This window comes from Aulostomus chinensis, chromosome 17 (assembly GCF_037954235.1).
Source record: "Aulostomus chinensis isolate RoL2024-O1b breed Wild chromosome 17, RoL_Achi_v1.0, whole genome shotgun sequence".
NCBI classification, from domain to species: domain Eukaryota; kingdom Metazoa; phylum Chordata; class Actinopteri; order Syngnathiformes; family Aulostomidae; genus Aulostomus; species Aulostomus chinensis.
This window is the reverse complement of record NC_141336.1, coordinates 5,384,032-5,402,360: the sequence shown is the minus strand read 5'-3', so window position 1 is coordinate 5,402,360 and position 18,329 is coordinate 5,384,032. Positions and strand designations below refer to the sequence as shown.

General features: G+C 41.4%; 1 long non-coding RNA gene across 1 annotated transcript; it reads right to left on the bottom strand.

The window, feature by feature from the left end:
• Positions 1-645: 645 nt before the first annotated feature.
• LOC147246117 (uncharacterized) lies at positions 646-13,034 on the bottom strand. The gene is made up of 3 exons (XR_015109811.1): positions 13,020-13,034; positions 6,871-6,994; positions 646-665 (listed from the first exon to the last, which is right to left on the bottom strand). It is a non-coding gene; the product is annotated as an uncharacterized LOC147246117 (long non-coding RNA).
• Positions 13,035-18,329: the final 5,295 nt, after the last annotated feature.

Sequence of the window (18,329 nt, the reverse complement as noted above, 5' to 3'; positions counted from 1 at the left end):
GAAAGTGTAATTAAGTATTTCAGGCCTTGAGTTTGAAGCAGCTTTACTCACCTCACCACATTAAGGAGCGAGGGGACACTGTTTGCTAGTGTGAACAAACGCTGAATGATATTTCTCTGGTGGAATCAAATGCAGCAGATGTGAGAACAACTATGACTTCATTTGTATATCGTAATTATAAAACTGAATTATATTCATGTGATTCATCAGTGTTCCTGATTCTAACTTTGAAGTGTCAACGCAAAACATGGTTGTCTCATCATGGTGTTTCTTTTATTTTCAATTTAGAAATAAAAAAGATCTGTCGGACATCATATGATCACGATTCACAGATGCTTGCAATTTCATAACAAAAGTCAGTGTTACGTGACATATTTCACTTTTATCAGTGAAGGCATCTCTACATCAGGCTTGTTCGTCTCAGGCAGCTAAATATACCTTAAACAATTATGGTCCTGCTCTATTTAGGTGGGCTACATGCTGGCTCACTGCTAGGACTGGCACGAGCTAAGTAGAACTGGATCAGGGTCAGACAGGGAACAAAATTCCCCCCTTGCAATTTTTGTTCTAGATGGACCAGCGACGGTGGGCGCCATCTCAGTGCGGGTCGTTGCCTGGGTGACGTCATGTACAAACTCCAGTGGTGTCATGTTGTTTCCAGGTTACTGGGTTCATGTGTAGAAGAGAGGACAAGCAAATGATTTGGGTTATTTATCACAAACAGTAAGTTAGAAACTGTGCCGCTCAGTTCAGATCCACCAGAATCAAAAGAAGTGTCACCTTTCTGAAAGTTTTTCATTTTAAGTCACGCTTCAGTATTGAAACACACGACACTCTGAAAAGATTGTTTCATTTCTCTTAGGGACGTTTGCAAACGCAACTTCGTTTTGAAAACTAATGTCACGGATACAGTTGGCCTGATAGCTTTTGTCCATGGTGGGTGACAGTGGGTGGCTACATTTTTGGGATTTCCATTCCAGTTGTCCTGTGAATAAAACTAAATAAAAAAAAATATCATCAGTGTGTCATGTTGTGATGACATCAGTGATAAGTAAAGGGACTTTTAATTGAACCGTGGACATGTGGCATGTTTCCCTCGACTGGAGGTGGTAATAAAAACAGACTATGGGAGACGTTGTCTTTGGCGAATGGAAGCGTTCTCTCTTATGTGTCTCCGTGAAGATCTCAACACAACCTTCTAATCTGTCTCTCTCCATCATCTTTAACATCATCTGACCTCAAATCTGTCCTCAAACTCTGCAGATATTTGTTGAATTCTTTCACAGCACCCATCATCTTAAAAGACAACATTTTAAGAATAAATTAAAGGATTATGTGACCTCACACTGCCTCTATGCAGCATGTCAAGGCAAATGAAAGGTCAGAGTGTTTAAAGCGCTGTGTCTTTTCTTCATATTTCTATTCTTGCAGGATCTTTTTACAGCACGTTGCCACTGAAACCTTCTCAGAGGGGCGTGCCAACAGCAGCCTCCCCCTTTCCATTAAACACAAGGAGGAAAAGCCAAATCGCCCACTCTCGCAGGTTTTGTTGTTGAGTCACTCATACAGCGCTTGGCCCCTGCGGCTATGAGTTTGAGATGTTTATAAGTATTTCACCCATCAAACACTTGCAGCCTGCTGTTTGCCCAGACAAGCACAGGTAGGCACGGCGAGGGTGGCGTGTTTAGGCAGAGACGAGGGGTTTAGCTTGCTGACAGGAATATTCAAAAGAGGAACAAAGAAGCACATTAAATCACTCAGGAGCCTCTGTCACACTAAGTTGTACGTCTCTTTCATTGAGGATCAGCAGAAAGAAAAAGTGGTTTTGATTTGATCGGAATTGGATTTTATCGGCCACAGCAGCGTGTGTTGGCATGTTTTCATGAGGATAATTACCCAACTTCAAATATCCAAATATGCAACATCTCCCACGTGCGCTTCACTTGCTGACATCCGGCTCTCTGAATGTTGAAGACAGACGTGTGACTGTCCGGGCTTCTGAAGGGCCCACTGAGGACCCGTCAGTCTCTTAGACTCACACTTTCAGCTTCATTTGATTACCACAGAGCATTGATTTGTTTCTGTGTTTGGTCACAACGTTGCATGAGGATCTTGAAGCCGGTTGTTTTAACTTACTGTCTACATTCATGTTTCCGATGCAGTGATTACTCCTGCATAAATTTGGGAAATTATTAAGCTTTTTTTCACTTCATACCGATGCGATAAAAACAAAAACAACAACCTCAGTGGGTGTTATACACAGTCATTAGCCATTACAGTGCTCCAGGAATGAGGCGTTTTGTTGAGCAACCTGAATACTAGGATCTCCATGGATTCCCTCCACCAAAAAGCCAAGGATACACATCAGTCTATCGGGTTGATCCACCAAAACCAGCGTGCTGCTCACTTTAATCTGAAGATGAGGATGTTCAGTTTTATCTTCCATGATTGCACTTTTATGAGTATGTGCTGTTTGTGTAATTGCACGCGTGTGTCTCAGTTGTGAATTTCTTCAGCAGCGCTGCCTGAAGGCACAAAACTAATTTTGGTGAAAACTGACAATAAAGTTATATCACATCTCGTGAAAAAATACGTGTAAATTCCCTCTAAGATTACAAAGTCTATCACATTGCCACCCAAAATACTGTAAATGCAATTGGAAATTATTTTTCTTGAACTTATCAGGGCTGGGAGAACATCGGTCATGTTAGAAGTTGAAACCTGGAGAGTTGAAATTGCTGACTTTGATATTTAATCTCTTTGCTCTTCATTGTGAGGCGGCATGGCTCAGAGGTAGAGTGGCCGTCTAGCAACCGAAGGGTTGATGGTTCAATCCTCACTTGCATCAGCGACCATGTCGAAGTGTCCTTGAGCAAGATATTGAACCCCTAATACCGATGGCCCTGCCATGTCACGGACTGGCAACCCGATCAGGGTGAACCCCACCTCTCGCTCATTGTCAACTGGGATAGCCCCCCCCCCCCACCTGTGACCGGTAACCCTTAACGGATAAGCAGAACAATTAAACAGTACAAATACAGATGTAAATGTTATTTTTCTTCATTTGTCCTTGTTGCTTGTAAATCATGAAAATCTCTGTGGCTTGTGTGTCACTCAAGCTATCATTTTGAATTATGGGCCGTGTTTGTTGTGTTTTTGTTGACTGCTGGTGCTGAGTTCATGACGCGAATCAAGTTTTTACTGCAGAAGCTCTGTTACTGTATTTTTTGAAATGCGCACAATATAAAGAAAAACCGCCGACAGCCTACACTAGAGCAGCAGAATTCACTGAAATTAATCACAAAATGAGCATTTTTCTATTTCGTGTTTACAGACAAAATAACATTGAAATACTTGTAATACAAAACTTATTGTCTAATGAAGTAAATAATATAATCAATTTCAATCAGGCCCATTGATGTGCTTTTGTCAATTGCTGTCGGTAATTTCCTGTTGCTAATTAAGATTTTACTGTTGAAATTTAATTACTACCTTTAAAAAAAAAAAAAAAATTAAACATGCATTATAAATGTTAGGACAACTTCACATTTATGGATGGTATGTTGCAACAAATGCCCACAACTTGGGCTGCACAATTATTTAAAGTTCATATTCAAAGCGTGTGACTGTTGATTCAGTCTCTATCGGCAGCAGCTCGGCTCAGTGACAGACATTTGCTCACTAAGAGTTGACGTGTCCTTGATTCAACAACCGCAGTCCCTCCAGTTTCAACATAAGAAAATAACACTGACATCAACATGTGCCTTTGGTCGTGTTACTAGATTGAACATGCTGTCAATCAAATGCTGGTGCTACTGCAGGTTTTGCTTTGCCTTCCATGTAGAGTCAACAAGTAAAAGACACTGGTAAAGGTACTCCTGGTGGACTGGGATGGGGTTCGATTCCCTACAGTGTCCTGCTGACTGTTTGGTGTTTACATGGAAGCCCACAATTCCCACTCCAGTAACTGGAACAAGTGTTTTTGTTAGGGAGTGTAAAACAAAGCACACATGAAGCAGAATCAACACAAAAGCACATTTTGCAGGGAACTAGAACAAAAGCACAACAGAACACTAACAGTTTTAAAGCTTCCTACATGGATCATTGAACCATAGTTCAAATAATAAAACACTAGAGGTGCCACATCCACTAGCAGCAATACTAAGAGCCAACAATAAGTCCATTCCCAACACACACACCCAACGGCTACTAGGCTAAATACATAAACACAATATTGTATTATTACTAATGTTTTCATGTGCAAGTAGATTACTTATTTATGTTTTAAGATAAAATATATCATTCAAATAGAGAGATCCATAAAATACAATATGACGAGTTAGTGGGTCACATGATGTCTGCAACTATTGTGTTCATAAAAAGTTCCTGCCGAATTGTTAAATGTGTCTGCTGCTGGTGAGGATCCACCCAGCGTGTGTGTGAGTTACCCTGCGTATGTGTGTGTACCCCATCTGTGGGTGGGTAACACACATCAGTTGATGTTTATTTGTTGTAATAAACACTTCACACTTACCACATTAATATTCTATGCATCGCCTCATTAATTTTGATGTGAAATTATCTTAATGACTGATGAGCCATCAGACACATAATCAATGATGAACTTGAGGTCAGAGTACAAAAAAATACTCTCAGTACTAGTAGGCAGAGTACTTGATCATATAAGCCAGTGTTTTTGTTGTTTTTTTGTCTTTCCATGAGTGAAGGAAACCTAAACATGGAGCATTTACCAGCTTTAACTGGCTGTTGTTAAGAAGGATGCTCGAATAAAGTGTCAGTGTAACATTTCTCACTGTTGAATTCGTATAACTCTCCTCGGTATGATTTCTATTCATGTGGCATTTTTGTGTGAATCTTTCTTGAAATTTACTTCCAGACTAAGGGACGTATGATTCTCTGATGGTCCCACAGGCTTGAGCAGCCTCATAAAGGGGGGGAGGGAACAGAAGCGAATGGCGATAGCTGCTGCCACCCGCGCTGCTGTTGGCCTGCTGGCTCAGGTCTGGGATGCGCAGGTGTCGGCTCGTCAGCTGTCGTCTCTCTCTTCCTCTCAGGTGCTTGGCTGGCTCAGAGCCAGAAGGAGGTTTTAAAATGATATCCAATCCCTGTTTTTGTGACTCGGTCTTCAACTTGTGCCGTAGCCTAATTTGACCCCACTTAATAGTTAAGCGGGTGAAGGTGCGAACATGTTTGGTGCATCCTGGTGGTGCTATGAAATAACACCTGTGACAGACTTCTCTCTCTCAATTATCTAATAACATATAATCTTCCAGGTAAAAAAGTACCTATGATTATTTTGTCCGGTAGTAACACTGGCTACAATACCAAGGCTTTAGGTAGCAGAAGCCTGATTCATCTGTTAAAGTCTTTAGAAGCTTCATAAAGTTGGTTGACAGATTTGGACAATCGGCTGACGTGTGTCCAGGTTACAGAGCAAAACAGAGGAGAAGTGAAATATGAGACGGGATCAGAAACAAGGCCACGGTCAGTAGTTTGTTTGCTGTACTGAAACATCTCGATGCCAAGGTAACGTGGATGGAGGTGTACAGCTCTTTTTCTAAAAAAAACCAACAACAACAACAACAAAAACTGATATGCTTTGGTTACTATGATACAGAATCTAGGCGTCAAGTACATTAGTCAGCACAAACTAGAGAACATCCTCTATGCTTGTTCTGACACATGAGAACGTGGTGATGGAAGGAGCGTTATTCTCTGGATCAGCTGTCCAGTCTGTATGAACACAGGGAGAATGTAAGCAGAGCTGCAGAATTATCCTGAGGGGTCAGAGGTCGACACATTAAATGACGTAAAAGGAAAAAGATGGACGATGACACCTGATGCTAACTCTCAACGTTCAGCTGTTCTGGACCTCGGTCCCAGAGGAGGTATGCAGGCGTTGCGGCTTGTAATGTTTTCACTCCTCGCCACATGGAGCTGGTAGCTATTTCCTGTTTGACAGGACCTTCACATGAAGCAATGAAATAGTGTGAGCTTGAGTCTGTATGTCACAGAGATGTGAACATGAAACCGAGTCTCAGCTGCAAACTGAAACGAGCAGCAATTCGTGGTCATTAATGCTGATATTTACATTTATTTTCTCATCGTGATCTTTCCTGATGTAAGAACCGTTTTTACATTATTTATGTTAATGACACAAGTTTGCGTTCTCTGATTCCTGCATCGTAGCTCATAACCATAAAGTTGACATTTGACCTTGAGTGTCGTGTAAGGCGCCACTAAATTAAATGAATTGTTGTTATTAAGTTTCCAAGCCTTCAGCTTCATGGTTGCTCTCTTGCTGGCCCCAAAGTGAACACCAACAAAGACACTCCACACTCTCGCAGTAAACCTCCACCCCCTGCAAACTTTGAAAAAGTTAATGGCTGTGCAGTCAGTTCCCCGTTTTTTTTTTGTTTTGTTTTATGTGAATGAACTTTAACTTAACAAATTACAGTCCAAACTAAATGAGAAAAACAAGGCAGACTATTGCCGCAAAGCAAAATGTGATGGCTTAACTTCAGAAAGAGTTCGGTGAGGAAAATGCAGCCCTGGCGAAAGTAATGGAGGTGACCATGGCAAAATACATCAATGAGGCCGAAGAAGACTTGAGACACGAATTGACATCATGCACGCTACCCTGTCACAGCACACTGAAGAGATAACAACTATGTGCTCTGAAACAGTAAATCGTGTACCGTGAATGTGGAAAAATCAACAGCTTGATGTCTGAAGAACCTACAAACCCATGAAGCTAAACTCATTGAAATGAAGGACAGGGCATGCAAGGATAACCTGCTCATATTCAAACTCAAAGAAGGAGCTGAAGGCACGAATGCTCGTGCTTACCTGTGCTGAAAAGATGCTGCATGGTTCCCCGCCCTCCGACCCTCTCTGGCTGAGCTGATGAGGTGCCACCATCTTGGGTATGGTCCTAGTCAAGGTATGCCCACGCCCGCTGATCATCAAGTGCCTTTGATAGAGACCGCTTACTCAATGAAGCGAGGAAAAACCCTCCTGTGGTTGAAGTTCACTGCAGACTACAGCAAGGCCATAACAAGATGTCGGAGACTGTGCTACAAACTCATGTACGAGGCCCGCACTCACGGATGTGAGGCTTTCCTTCTCTACCCAGCAAGAATCAAGCTCTCCTGGGGGGCAACATCTACACTTTTCAAGATCATCGCTTCCCTGAAGAAGGACTAAAAGCGTCAGTTGGTGAATAAGCAAAGAAAATGGTAAGACTGAACTAAGATGTCCCATAAAATCAAAATCTCCAAGAACCGTTCAGACTGGCGAGCCATGAATTATGTTCCTCTCCATCATTGCTCCTTATAAAGAGATCTTAATATGACATAAGCTGCCCTCCTTTGTGGTTATGGAATGTAGCTAATCTCAATAGCCTACTCAGACCACACGTTTAGGGTCCTTTCTGTTTAGCTTTGTCTTTCAAGGTTTAATGGTAGGATTGATATTGGTATTGATAGTGTGTTCTACTATGCATGTCTTCCTGATCCACAGTTTATAGGCACCCCTTATTTAATTTGATGGAGGGTGGAGGGGCAACGACTGTTCTTCCATGATGACTGGTATATTTTTTGGGGGGTGGGGTGTGCTGTCTTCTTCCTTTTTTTTTGGAGAGGACTGTTCATAGCCTTTTTTTTTTAAACTTTTCTTATTTGTATTTCTTTTCTCTTTTTTTCCTGTGTTCTCTTTTGTGCAGTTGTGGAAGTGTGTGTGTGGTTTACACGTGTGTGTGTGTGTGTGTGGGGGGGGGGTGCTGGCCCGGGTATCGATCCTATCTAAACTATTTATGATTATGATTATGATTATGATCATTTTGTTCTTTTATATCTATATGCCAAACTACAACTTACACAAATATAAATAAGATTAACATTCTGTCATGGAATTCTCGGGGCCTTAATTCCCCTCAGAACGGAACAAGCATTCTGAAGCTCCTTTATAGGAAGAATATTCGCTTTGCCTTTATACAAGAGTCATGTCTTCTTGAGGCTGATGCACACAGATTTAAGAATAAGCACTATCATGTCATTGCCTCCTCCTGATACACCAAGAAGAGCAAAGGTGTTTTTATAGCTGCGAAATGCAACCTGTGCCCAAAGCACAGGTGGATCAGATGATGGTCGAATCACTTAATAGCTTGTCATGGGATTAAAATGGCTCTTATTTGTGTTTATTCTCCAGACTGTTTCAACCAGCGTATTTATGACACACTGGCTTCTACATTAACAGATCTTCCAGAGAGCCAGCTTTTAATGGGGGGTGACTTCAGTGCTGTATGGCTTCACAATTTTGATAGAACAGGGGTAACAGAAAGTAGAGATCAACTACTGGCATCTATTGCATTGCACAAATGGTCTACTGATTATGGGGTGATTGATAGCTGGCATATGATGAATCCCTCTTCTTGAGAATTTTCCTTTTTTTTCCTGCCTGCTGTAAGACTTTTTCAAGAATCGACTATATCTTGCATCCAACACTCCTTTCAGTGATATCTGCCGCGCTGAAATGATTCCGATCATCATCTGATCATAGGGCTTAGATGCACCTATCAGTTTGGAAGAATTACGGTAAGGCTGGCCATGAAAGCACTGGACAGAGGCAGATCTCCAGGCCTGGACGGACTACAACCAGAATTATTAGATGCCTTCCATCCCAGCATCTAGTTGGGGAATCATCCTCTTCATCTCATCTCTTGATACTAAGGGGAAAAACAATGGTATTTTCTCTCGATGTAACTTCATAACTAAAGCCTCATATAAACCGCTATCACTTAACAGACTCTGGAGGACAGATACTAATACCTCCTTGGATCTAGACTGGCACACACTATATGGTCAAACATATCCTTGTCATCCAGAAACCCTGACCATCAAATGTCTCAGCGATAACCTGCATTCTGATTTCTGTCCAGACGATACCACTGCTACTTTTCTCATATGGCTTGGCGGGTCCAGAGGTCAACAGATTTTGGCATAATGTTTCATCCTTACGTCTGGTATTCTCGAGGGACCCGTTTCTCACTCACAGTGTTTGCTTCGACTTAATGACACCTCATCGAACTATAAATAACAAGCGTCTTCAATTAGATGGTCTCACAGCTGCTAAAAGAATGATAGCCTGTCGTTGGAAACCACAACACGCACTGTTGGTGAGGGCATGGCTTTCCTCCTATCGGGATACTGCACAGCTGGAGCTCTCTACAGCACGTCTACATTACGCCACAACATCTAAAACTGATTGCTGGGCCAGGTGAATCCAGAAAATACATGAGATGTTGTAAATACAAATGCTCAAACTAGCTTTCTCAGATGTTTACATATGATTCATATTTTCCATATACAATGTCCAGCTCTATGCTTGGAATGTTACGCAGACTTCATATTGCACATGTACATAGTATATTATGTATATCATTTGGTCATTTCGCATTCTGTGTTTTTGCTACTTCTGTGGATATCACATGATGGAGGAAATCATCATATATTGGATTTGTATACATATATTTTATGTATATTCTGCATGACTTCTGTGGATATCATCATATGATGGAGGAAATCAGTATTTATTTGATACTTCTATGTCTGAAAGATGTTTATTTTATGTATACAATGGGCACGAGATTCCTAGCTGGCAAGGGGAAAGGATGTGTGTGTGTGTGTGTGCGCGCATGTTTTTTTAAATTATTATTTTCCTCTCTTTTTGTTGTTGTTTTGTTTTCATACTTAGCTTCTTTTTCTTCACGTCTTTTAACCGTTCGACCCCGTCATTCTATCATGTTAAGGTTTAGAGGGTGGGAATGGATTGGGTGGGTTGGAGAGAACGAGGGAATGCGCGGAGGAGAGGAGGAGCAGGCTTCAGAACAAGTGATCTTTCACTCTACCTTTGTTAGTGTTATGGATTCAAGGATGCTCTAATCATTCTGCTTTTCCTTTGTTTCTTTTTTGGATGTAAAGATGCTTCCCCTCCACTGTGTGAATAATGATTGAAGAAATAAGTAAAAAATTGATCACAAAAAAAAAAACCCACCAACAAAAACACATTTCTGGTGAATATATGTACATGGGATCATAGTATAATATACAGTATATGACTCTAAATCCTACACACTGCCTCCAAAGGGGCTTCTGATACATCATCTGCAACATGCATTCAATCTTTTATCATCGCACTCTGTTGCCACTTGTTAAGTGATTCAGTCTCATATATTCAACAAAACTTTGTCTTTGGGGGGGGGGGGGGGGGGGGTTTGCAGTAAAAACCTGCACTAGAGCCTCATGACTCCACAACAGGAGATACTTGAAGTGTTTGAGGCAAGAGAGACAACAATTCAAACCATTTTTAGATTTAGATTCAGTCAGCTGCATTTTTGAAGTCCTGACTGATGAATTCCTTCAAATGGACGCAGCTTTGAATTCAAGCCTGTATTTTTCATGAGTGGATCCAGGCTTCCTCTGTTTCTGGGGAGGATGAGCGAACCAACCGGCCAGGAATAATCACTGACACAGCATGTGTGTGGGAATCAGAAGCGTGTGTGTGTGTGTGTGTGTGTGTGTGAGTGTGAGTGTGTGTGTGTTGGCTGGTAGAAACCCTGCACGCCATCTGAATCCGGTAGGTGAGAGAGAGGAAACCTGAGCTGGACCTCAACAATGAGCTCGCATCAGGTGGTGCCAGACAGGTTTTTCGGTGGCCAGTGATGTACAGCTCAGGTGGTTATGTTGCTCCTCAGCCAGGAGCTCGCTGATGGTGTTTTGAAGCTGTGAAACCCAACACACTCAACTGTCAAGCACAAGGGTTTTAAAATTGAAATAGTTAGGATTCGCCTCCTCTCTAGGAATATGATGATACATTTTTCACACATTAAATGAAAGAGATTAATAAAGCAAGATGCTAGGGGGGCCGAGAAAGCTCACCGCAATGTGAAAGCCAAAACGAAAATAAAAAAGCCTCGATGCAAATACAAAACAAAAAACGCCACAACAGAAAAAACAGCAGTCCAAGTCTTCACTTGAGGAGAGGGGCCATTATTGAGTGGAAGAAGACAGAGAAAAGAATTCTTTCATAGTTCAGTAAGTTTTCAGAAACGTATGCAATGATGCAAAACTCGTTCATCGATATTATCCTTTTTTTGCATTGTGGCGTTTGCATCGCGATGATCTTTCCCAGCCACCGTCACATGCACGCTTATTCTTCATTCTGATTGAAGTCATATCAGTTGAGGATGTCAGTTGCACTGTTTACATGTGATGTGACACAATCCAGTTAGCTGTTTAAACAGAGCAGATGCGTGAATAAGTCATGTGACTGATCAACCACATAAATGAAGATAGGGATTTGTCATCTGTTTCGCGCGGCAGTTGCTATTCATTTTATGCTTTGATGTAAGGGTTCCCTGCCATATAGGCGTTTGATCATGTTTAATTCATTTTGAAAATGAATAAAAATCAAACCCTCCACTGGGGGTCAGTTTTGCATGGGAGCATGTGGAGAACATCACCACCCATCTGTGTCAAGACGGAGCACGCGAAGCAGGAACGCGGCCAGGCAACAACCCCTTTCACTGTATACAGGACATCATTTTTCTTAAAGTTGATTTATGAAAAGGTTTAAAGCAGCCCTCTGAAAATGATTGAAATGTATTTCTGTTTGGGCCTGTTTACTGGGATTGAGGTTCATATGGAACATTTTATCTTTTCGGGCTTCTAAATAATTGAATATTTGACTCCCTGTAAACTCAGCTGATGCTGCTGAAGATTAGGCCGGTTTCACACCAAATCTAGCACCTCGACGAAGACGCTGACTGTCTTATTCATTTAAATGGAGAGATTCCTCTGAGCATAGGAATCATCGCACGAGCAGACTCGTGATTTTGTGAAACCGGTCTTACCTCGCCACGCACGGCGTTCCAATGACCCGCCATTGCTAAATGCACAAGACAAAAATAGTTCTCATTTAAATGTCACGCCCCAATACATTGTGGTTTTGGGAAAACAAAGCACAAAGGAGGATTGTCCAAAAAAAATATTTTGTGGCATTATTGCCTCATATTTAAATATCTCCAATGATAGTGTTATTGTTAAAATACCTTCTTTTGCTTTTTGTTCTTTGGCATAACAAAACAAGACTAATATCAACTTTAAAGGCCTAACCAAAATTGCCTTCTCTGCACTGATTTTGTGATTTTCAGGATCATCCATGTGTGTCTTAAGAATGATGGGATGGATCAATGTTAGAAATGCTTAATAAAAGCTTCAAAAAAAGAAAAGATTACATTTCCTGGCAAAGGAAAGTACTTTTTTGCTGTTTGAACTTTCGAGCACCCAAGAGAAACTCAAACTCACGAACGCTTGCTGAAGTAATTTGGTTGAGTGTACATCTCTGGAACATCGGCTGGAACAGATACACTTCAGTTTCAATCAGTGCAGCACGACAAGCATCGCTGCCACCTGAAGTGTATTTATACCAGACCATTTTCTTTAGTTTGAGTGTGCCAACTCAAGCCGTCCTTCGAGCTTTTAAAAGAAAGTCTTTCGAAACATCAGTTGTAAACTTTATATTTAGACTCACCTCACCTTCACCAGCTGGCAGTTTACATCTAAAATACATGCCTTCAAGGCTTAGATTTAACAAAATGGTATATAATATATTCCGTCTTTTCCAGACTTTAGACATCGAGTGAAAGACACAAGTGTTCAGCTTTGCCATTTTTTTTCCATTTGACATTTGTTTGAAATTTTGTCACAATCAGCGTACGGCTCTTGAATTGAATTATGACCAAAACATGTCAGAATGAACTCCATCTCATGCACTGCACAGGAGAGATGTCTGTCTAAACCAATTATCCTTCAACTATGCGTGGTTTATGAAACTTTTTTCATAGCTGATGCGTAAATTAGTAAGAACTTCCCTGTTCGACAACAAATGTTCTAAACATCTTACTACAACTATTTTCCAAAAAAGTACCAAGTACTCACCTAATTTCGTCATCCAAATTTCAAAGAAAGCGACCCAAAAAAAGGTGTGGATTTCAAGCCAAACTCAGAGTGCTAATCATGGAGCTGAAAGAAGAGCTTTGTTCCACTGAGGTTGGAAGAAGCACCAGAGAGAGAACCGTGACCTGGAGATGGAGAGACGCACCACAGAAAAGCTTGATTTATTTTTTAAATCCAACTAAAACTGGACTCTCATGACAAATGTAAACACTCCAGAGTGTTTGCGCTTCCCAAATGAGCCGAGTCTTTCTCTGTGTTCCGCAGGTCCCAATGAGGCGCTAAACCAGGAAGTCAAAAAGCAGACAGCGGAGGAGGGTGAATGGGAGAACAGAAACTGTGCATTTGTAGATGGATGAAGGGACAAAGTGGGCTGTCTCAATTTAGATTCTTCACTCAAAAAGTGAACAGTACTGTTGCTTTTCAAGTACTCTCAACATTATTTCTGTCCTGCAGAACTTTTTTATGACTCAACACAGCAGAGTTAGCGAGAGGCTAATGTTGACCCTGACCAAAAACTACTTACAACAACGAAACCCTCACATCAGTTTATACACTGTAACGCATAAATAAAATGAGCCTTTCAGCAGTCCAGTTAAAGGGTTGTAACTTGACTACAACTGTGCCTGTAAACCCAGTGACTTTCACTTTTTCAGACTCTGCTGGACTTCCCCACGAAGCATCTGGGGCTCAAACTCTGTCAGACTTTGTTTGAAAACGACTTGAAGCTTTGAAGTGTGGGCCAACGCGCCAACCTGCCTCCACTGGCCAGGCTGAGTGTTGCTTGGCTGCGGGGGGGGGGGGCAGAGGAAGTACAGAAATATGTTCTGATTTACATGCACTGCTGTGTAACACAGACCTAAACTGCCCAGTACTGCAATATTGAGCTTACACATGCGTCTGTGTTGAAAGGAGTTGAGCTGAGGTGGTTAGTCTGATGTCTTGGTGATGTCAGAGGTGAGGTGGGTCATTTAAACGCTATCAGGGGGTGAGTCAGCCTCTTCACAGGAGCCACTTGCTGTAGCTGCTGTCGTCTCAGTTCGGCTGTGTCTGAAGAGCTCCATCCAACCATTAGTCCATCCATCCATGATCACCGAAGAGAGGGCAAGAAGACAAGCCTGTTCGGTTAAAACACTAAATTGATGCCTCAGCACAAAGGGTCCTCCAGCAGCTCCCCAAATCTCTCATAGGTCTTCAGTTTCCCTTGCAGGGGAAAAAAATGCCCTTCTTTCTTGTTGTCAGACATCAAAGCTGAGGCCCTGGAAGGAGATTTATATGCTCCTCAGGTTGATCCATGTTTAAACACGACTTTTCTCTACTTTGACAGCTGCTGTGGTTGGATTATACAATAGCCTGGCAAACCCACTGTACAGGACAGAGGATGGTATAGTCCATCCTTGTGTGAGAAAAAGCCAATGAACCACATTAACCATGCTGTCTTGCTACAAGAAACCCAGTGAATCATCGATTTAACTAAACTTGTGATGAGACAAAAAGGCATTCCTCAGGTGAACAGTCATGAATCATCAAATACACATAACCCAAGATTTCATCACCACTAAAGATTTGTAAGCACCTGTGCTCCAACATCCACCAGTCCATGGTATTGATCATCCCAAACTAGTTGCTTTGTCATTTTTGAGTAACGCAAGTGACGTAAGTATGAGTAAAGCAATGCGAATCCACCACTTTGATCCGGATTTGACCTCAGAGGATGAATCCTACCTTGGAAGTAGTCATTTCCCCAGCTACACCATGAGACTGATCCATCCATCCATCGATTTTCTACCGCTTATCCTGTTAAAGGGGAATCCTGGAGCAAAACGAACCCAAGGTGTGTTGGTGTATTATGAGGATTTCAAACAATTGCAAGGATTTGTTTTTACAGCATCCAAATATAACCTGGTTTTACCTCTAATTAGCTCCCAACGCAGGTTGTGGGGGCAGCGGGGAAACAGATAAATCATAATAACATGCACTCAAAATAGCAAAACGCCACGGTGGTAATATAAGTAGAGCCTCTACATGTAAACCGAAGCACTGAGAACTTTTCAAGTGTACAGAAAGTTTATTGAAAAGACAACTCCATAAGGACAATACAGCTTCTGCAGGCAGCGGCCATCTTGGGAAACTTAGCATCGACAGTCAAATGTCGAACGTTATGCAACTTGAACTGAAAAGTCACAGGAATCTCGTGTGGCTCGTTGTTGGCAATTTTACATTCACGAAAGTTGATTAATAAATGTAAAATTACGTGGAGCTAAGTTAGCATTGATAAATGTCAGATTCCCAAGACTTTATTGACATTAATGGATTTGAACTTGAATGCCTGAAACAAGTTCTGGTTGTCGATGATATTTCAACATTTTGTCCTAGAGCGTGAAATATCAAAACAAATACCCTATTATTAAATTTCAGTGCTTGCTAACAAGTCTACAGTGATCGGTAACGTTGACCCTAATTACATCCAAAACAGTAAAAGTGTAAGTTAGTTGTGGTGATGTTTAAGTCATGCGTAAGTATCATAATTTGATCGTAGCATTACGTTAGCTTTGTGATGCTGACAATAAATTTCCTCTTCTAAAATCGTTTAAGTTTACTTGTGAAGATTATTTTAGGGAAAACAATGAGTAAGTCAGTTTAATTTTATGTGAGCCACAGAGTAATACAGTCATCCAACACCCAATGTAAAAATCCCATTAGCTTTTGGTGGAGGGAGCCAATGGTAATGCTAACGTCAGGGTAGCCCAACCAAAATACTACAGTCCTACCACATTTAAAAAGTATATTTCAATAACAGCAGGGCACAAGTAGGTTAAGGTCGCGGGGGCGCCTGTAGCCTATCCCAGCAGCCTTAAGGCGAGAGGCGGGGTTCACCCTGGCCGCCAGTCCATCGCAGGGCCAACACATACAGACAGACAACCATTCACACCTACAGTCAATTTAGAGTATCAATCAGCCTCGTCCCCTCTTGATGTGTTTGGACTGTGGGAAGAACCTGGAGTACCCAGAGAGAACCCACACAGGCACAAGGAGAACATGCAGACACCACACAGAAAGATTCAGAGTCCGAGCCGGGGCTCAAACCCGGAACCTTCTTGCTGTGAGGCGCCAGTGCTGACCACTGCACCACTGTGCAGCCCACAAGTAGGTCATTTTATGTTAAGGTCAAAGATCTTAGTTTTTAGTTTTTTTTTTGTTCCTAATTTCATTTTTCTATCTGCAATAGATGTGGAGACATAAACACTATTAAATATTAACAAATCTTTCAAGTTTGTTTGAAAACGCTCCTTTTTTTTCTTTTTTTTGAATTTCAAAAGGTCAGAGTTCTGTTTTTGTACTTTTAAGGTGCCATACTGAATTGCTCAGACACCAATATTGTAGTACTGCCCCACAGAACAATTTGCTCTTGTACATTGTCAATTCTGTTTACGTGTTTTAAGTGTCACAGATGCACACCAGAGCCATATATACAGCATCTCACGTTTATCATCAGCGTTTGCTACAGCGCTGATTGTCTGAGTGTGTGTTGAGTGTGAGTGTGTGTGTAGGAGTCTCATCACACATGACCATGAATTTGGTCCTTGTTACTCAAGGCTCAAGTCCAAGAACAGAGAACAAAGCTAAAAACAAACCAAGATGTGCTGGTTATTTGGGTATAGTCCTGGTGGACGGATGTACCATACTGAGGAAAAAAAACAAAACAGCAAGTATATGAAACTTAGGATATTATGAAAGGTTCGAAAGGCTTCATCAATTCACGCGTGATAAAAAAAAATCAAAAAATGAGCATTTATTCTTTCTGTTCGGGCAAAAGCTGACTAAAAATTCCAAATAACAGTTGCAGCGTTCCCATCTGACAGCAGCAACGAAGACACATTTCTCCTTACTCTTTCTCTTTACAGTACAGCACAGGCAGATCTCAACACGTTTGATTTTAAAATGTCAATTCAGCTCTTCAGTCGAAACCAAGAGTTTGTTTTATCTTTCCATCAGCTTTAAATTACCTTCAACAAAACAATAGAAACAACGTTTAGATGGTCACAAACCCCAGGCAGGGAAAATGGGCTGTATTGATGCTGCAGTGATAGCTACCAACTAGCTGCTGCTGTTTTGAGGGTGGTTCCAGTGGTGGACAGTTTAACAGGAGATAGTGGAGACATCGCGTTCGGAGGCGGATGTTTGTTGATCATGGCGAGTGGAAACTGCTATTTTAGCGGATGTCGCAGTAGGAAAAGACTGTATTTCCTTTTTCTTGCAATGAGTGGAGGCCGCTGCTTTGGATGGATGTTGCAGCAGGAGAAGACGATTCTCTTCCATTGTCTCTAGCGACGTGTGGAGCTTAGCAGTGCTGACACATCCTTAAACATCATTGATTTGTGACCAAAGCAGACCAGCTTATCAGTGGTAAAGGAGGACCTTCTGGGAAGAAGACTTCTGAGGCCTGCTAACGCTGTCTGATAGATTGGCTTTATATCAGCATCATGAAGTCATACGAGTGAAACGTTCCCAGAAATACTGAGGCCGATATATAAACAACAGTTTTCTTCAGAGAGGATGGAATTTAAGAAAACAGGAGAGAGATCAAATCTATCATCATCATATCTGTCATTTTCTGAGGCTAACTCCAGCACGGCTGGACAAGAGGGTCTGACAATCATAGAAACTGGCAATGTGAGAGTGAAATGTGCAGGAACACTGAGATCAGTGCGAGATTTGGCTGGAGGGGATCTGGCGGATGTCAGAGACAAGAAAGACCTTCGATTGGGGAGAAGACGAGCAGACAAGTTGCACTAAGGGTTATAACAAGTCTGTATGTCAAGACAAATTCATCTCACAATTTCATATATGAGACAGGCATGGAGGTCTGGTGTCAGGAAGGATCAGTGGGATATAATCTAAAACATCAAATAGTAAACTTATAACGAATCTTGTTTTTTATTCATTATTTTGTGTATATTGAAAAGGTAGAGTGTAAAACAGAATGGTAACAATATCTACTAATAAATAAATAATATATTGATAAACGAGAGTGAAAATACCAATGATGTGCAATGCTAAAAAAAGAACAATCGAACATTTAAAGGATGCAAATATTAAGTACTTGAAAATATGAGGAATTTCCAGGGCTTTAAAAATATCCAGATTTACTCATGTAACTACATTTCAGCACCAGGTACTTCAGAACTAACGGCTATTGAGACTGAGCTCATCTTAGCTGTTGTGTGTTTGTTAAAAATCTGTGTGCTGCAAATGTGTTTTTGCACCAAAATCATTTGAATTTATCAGGCCCAC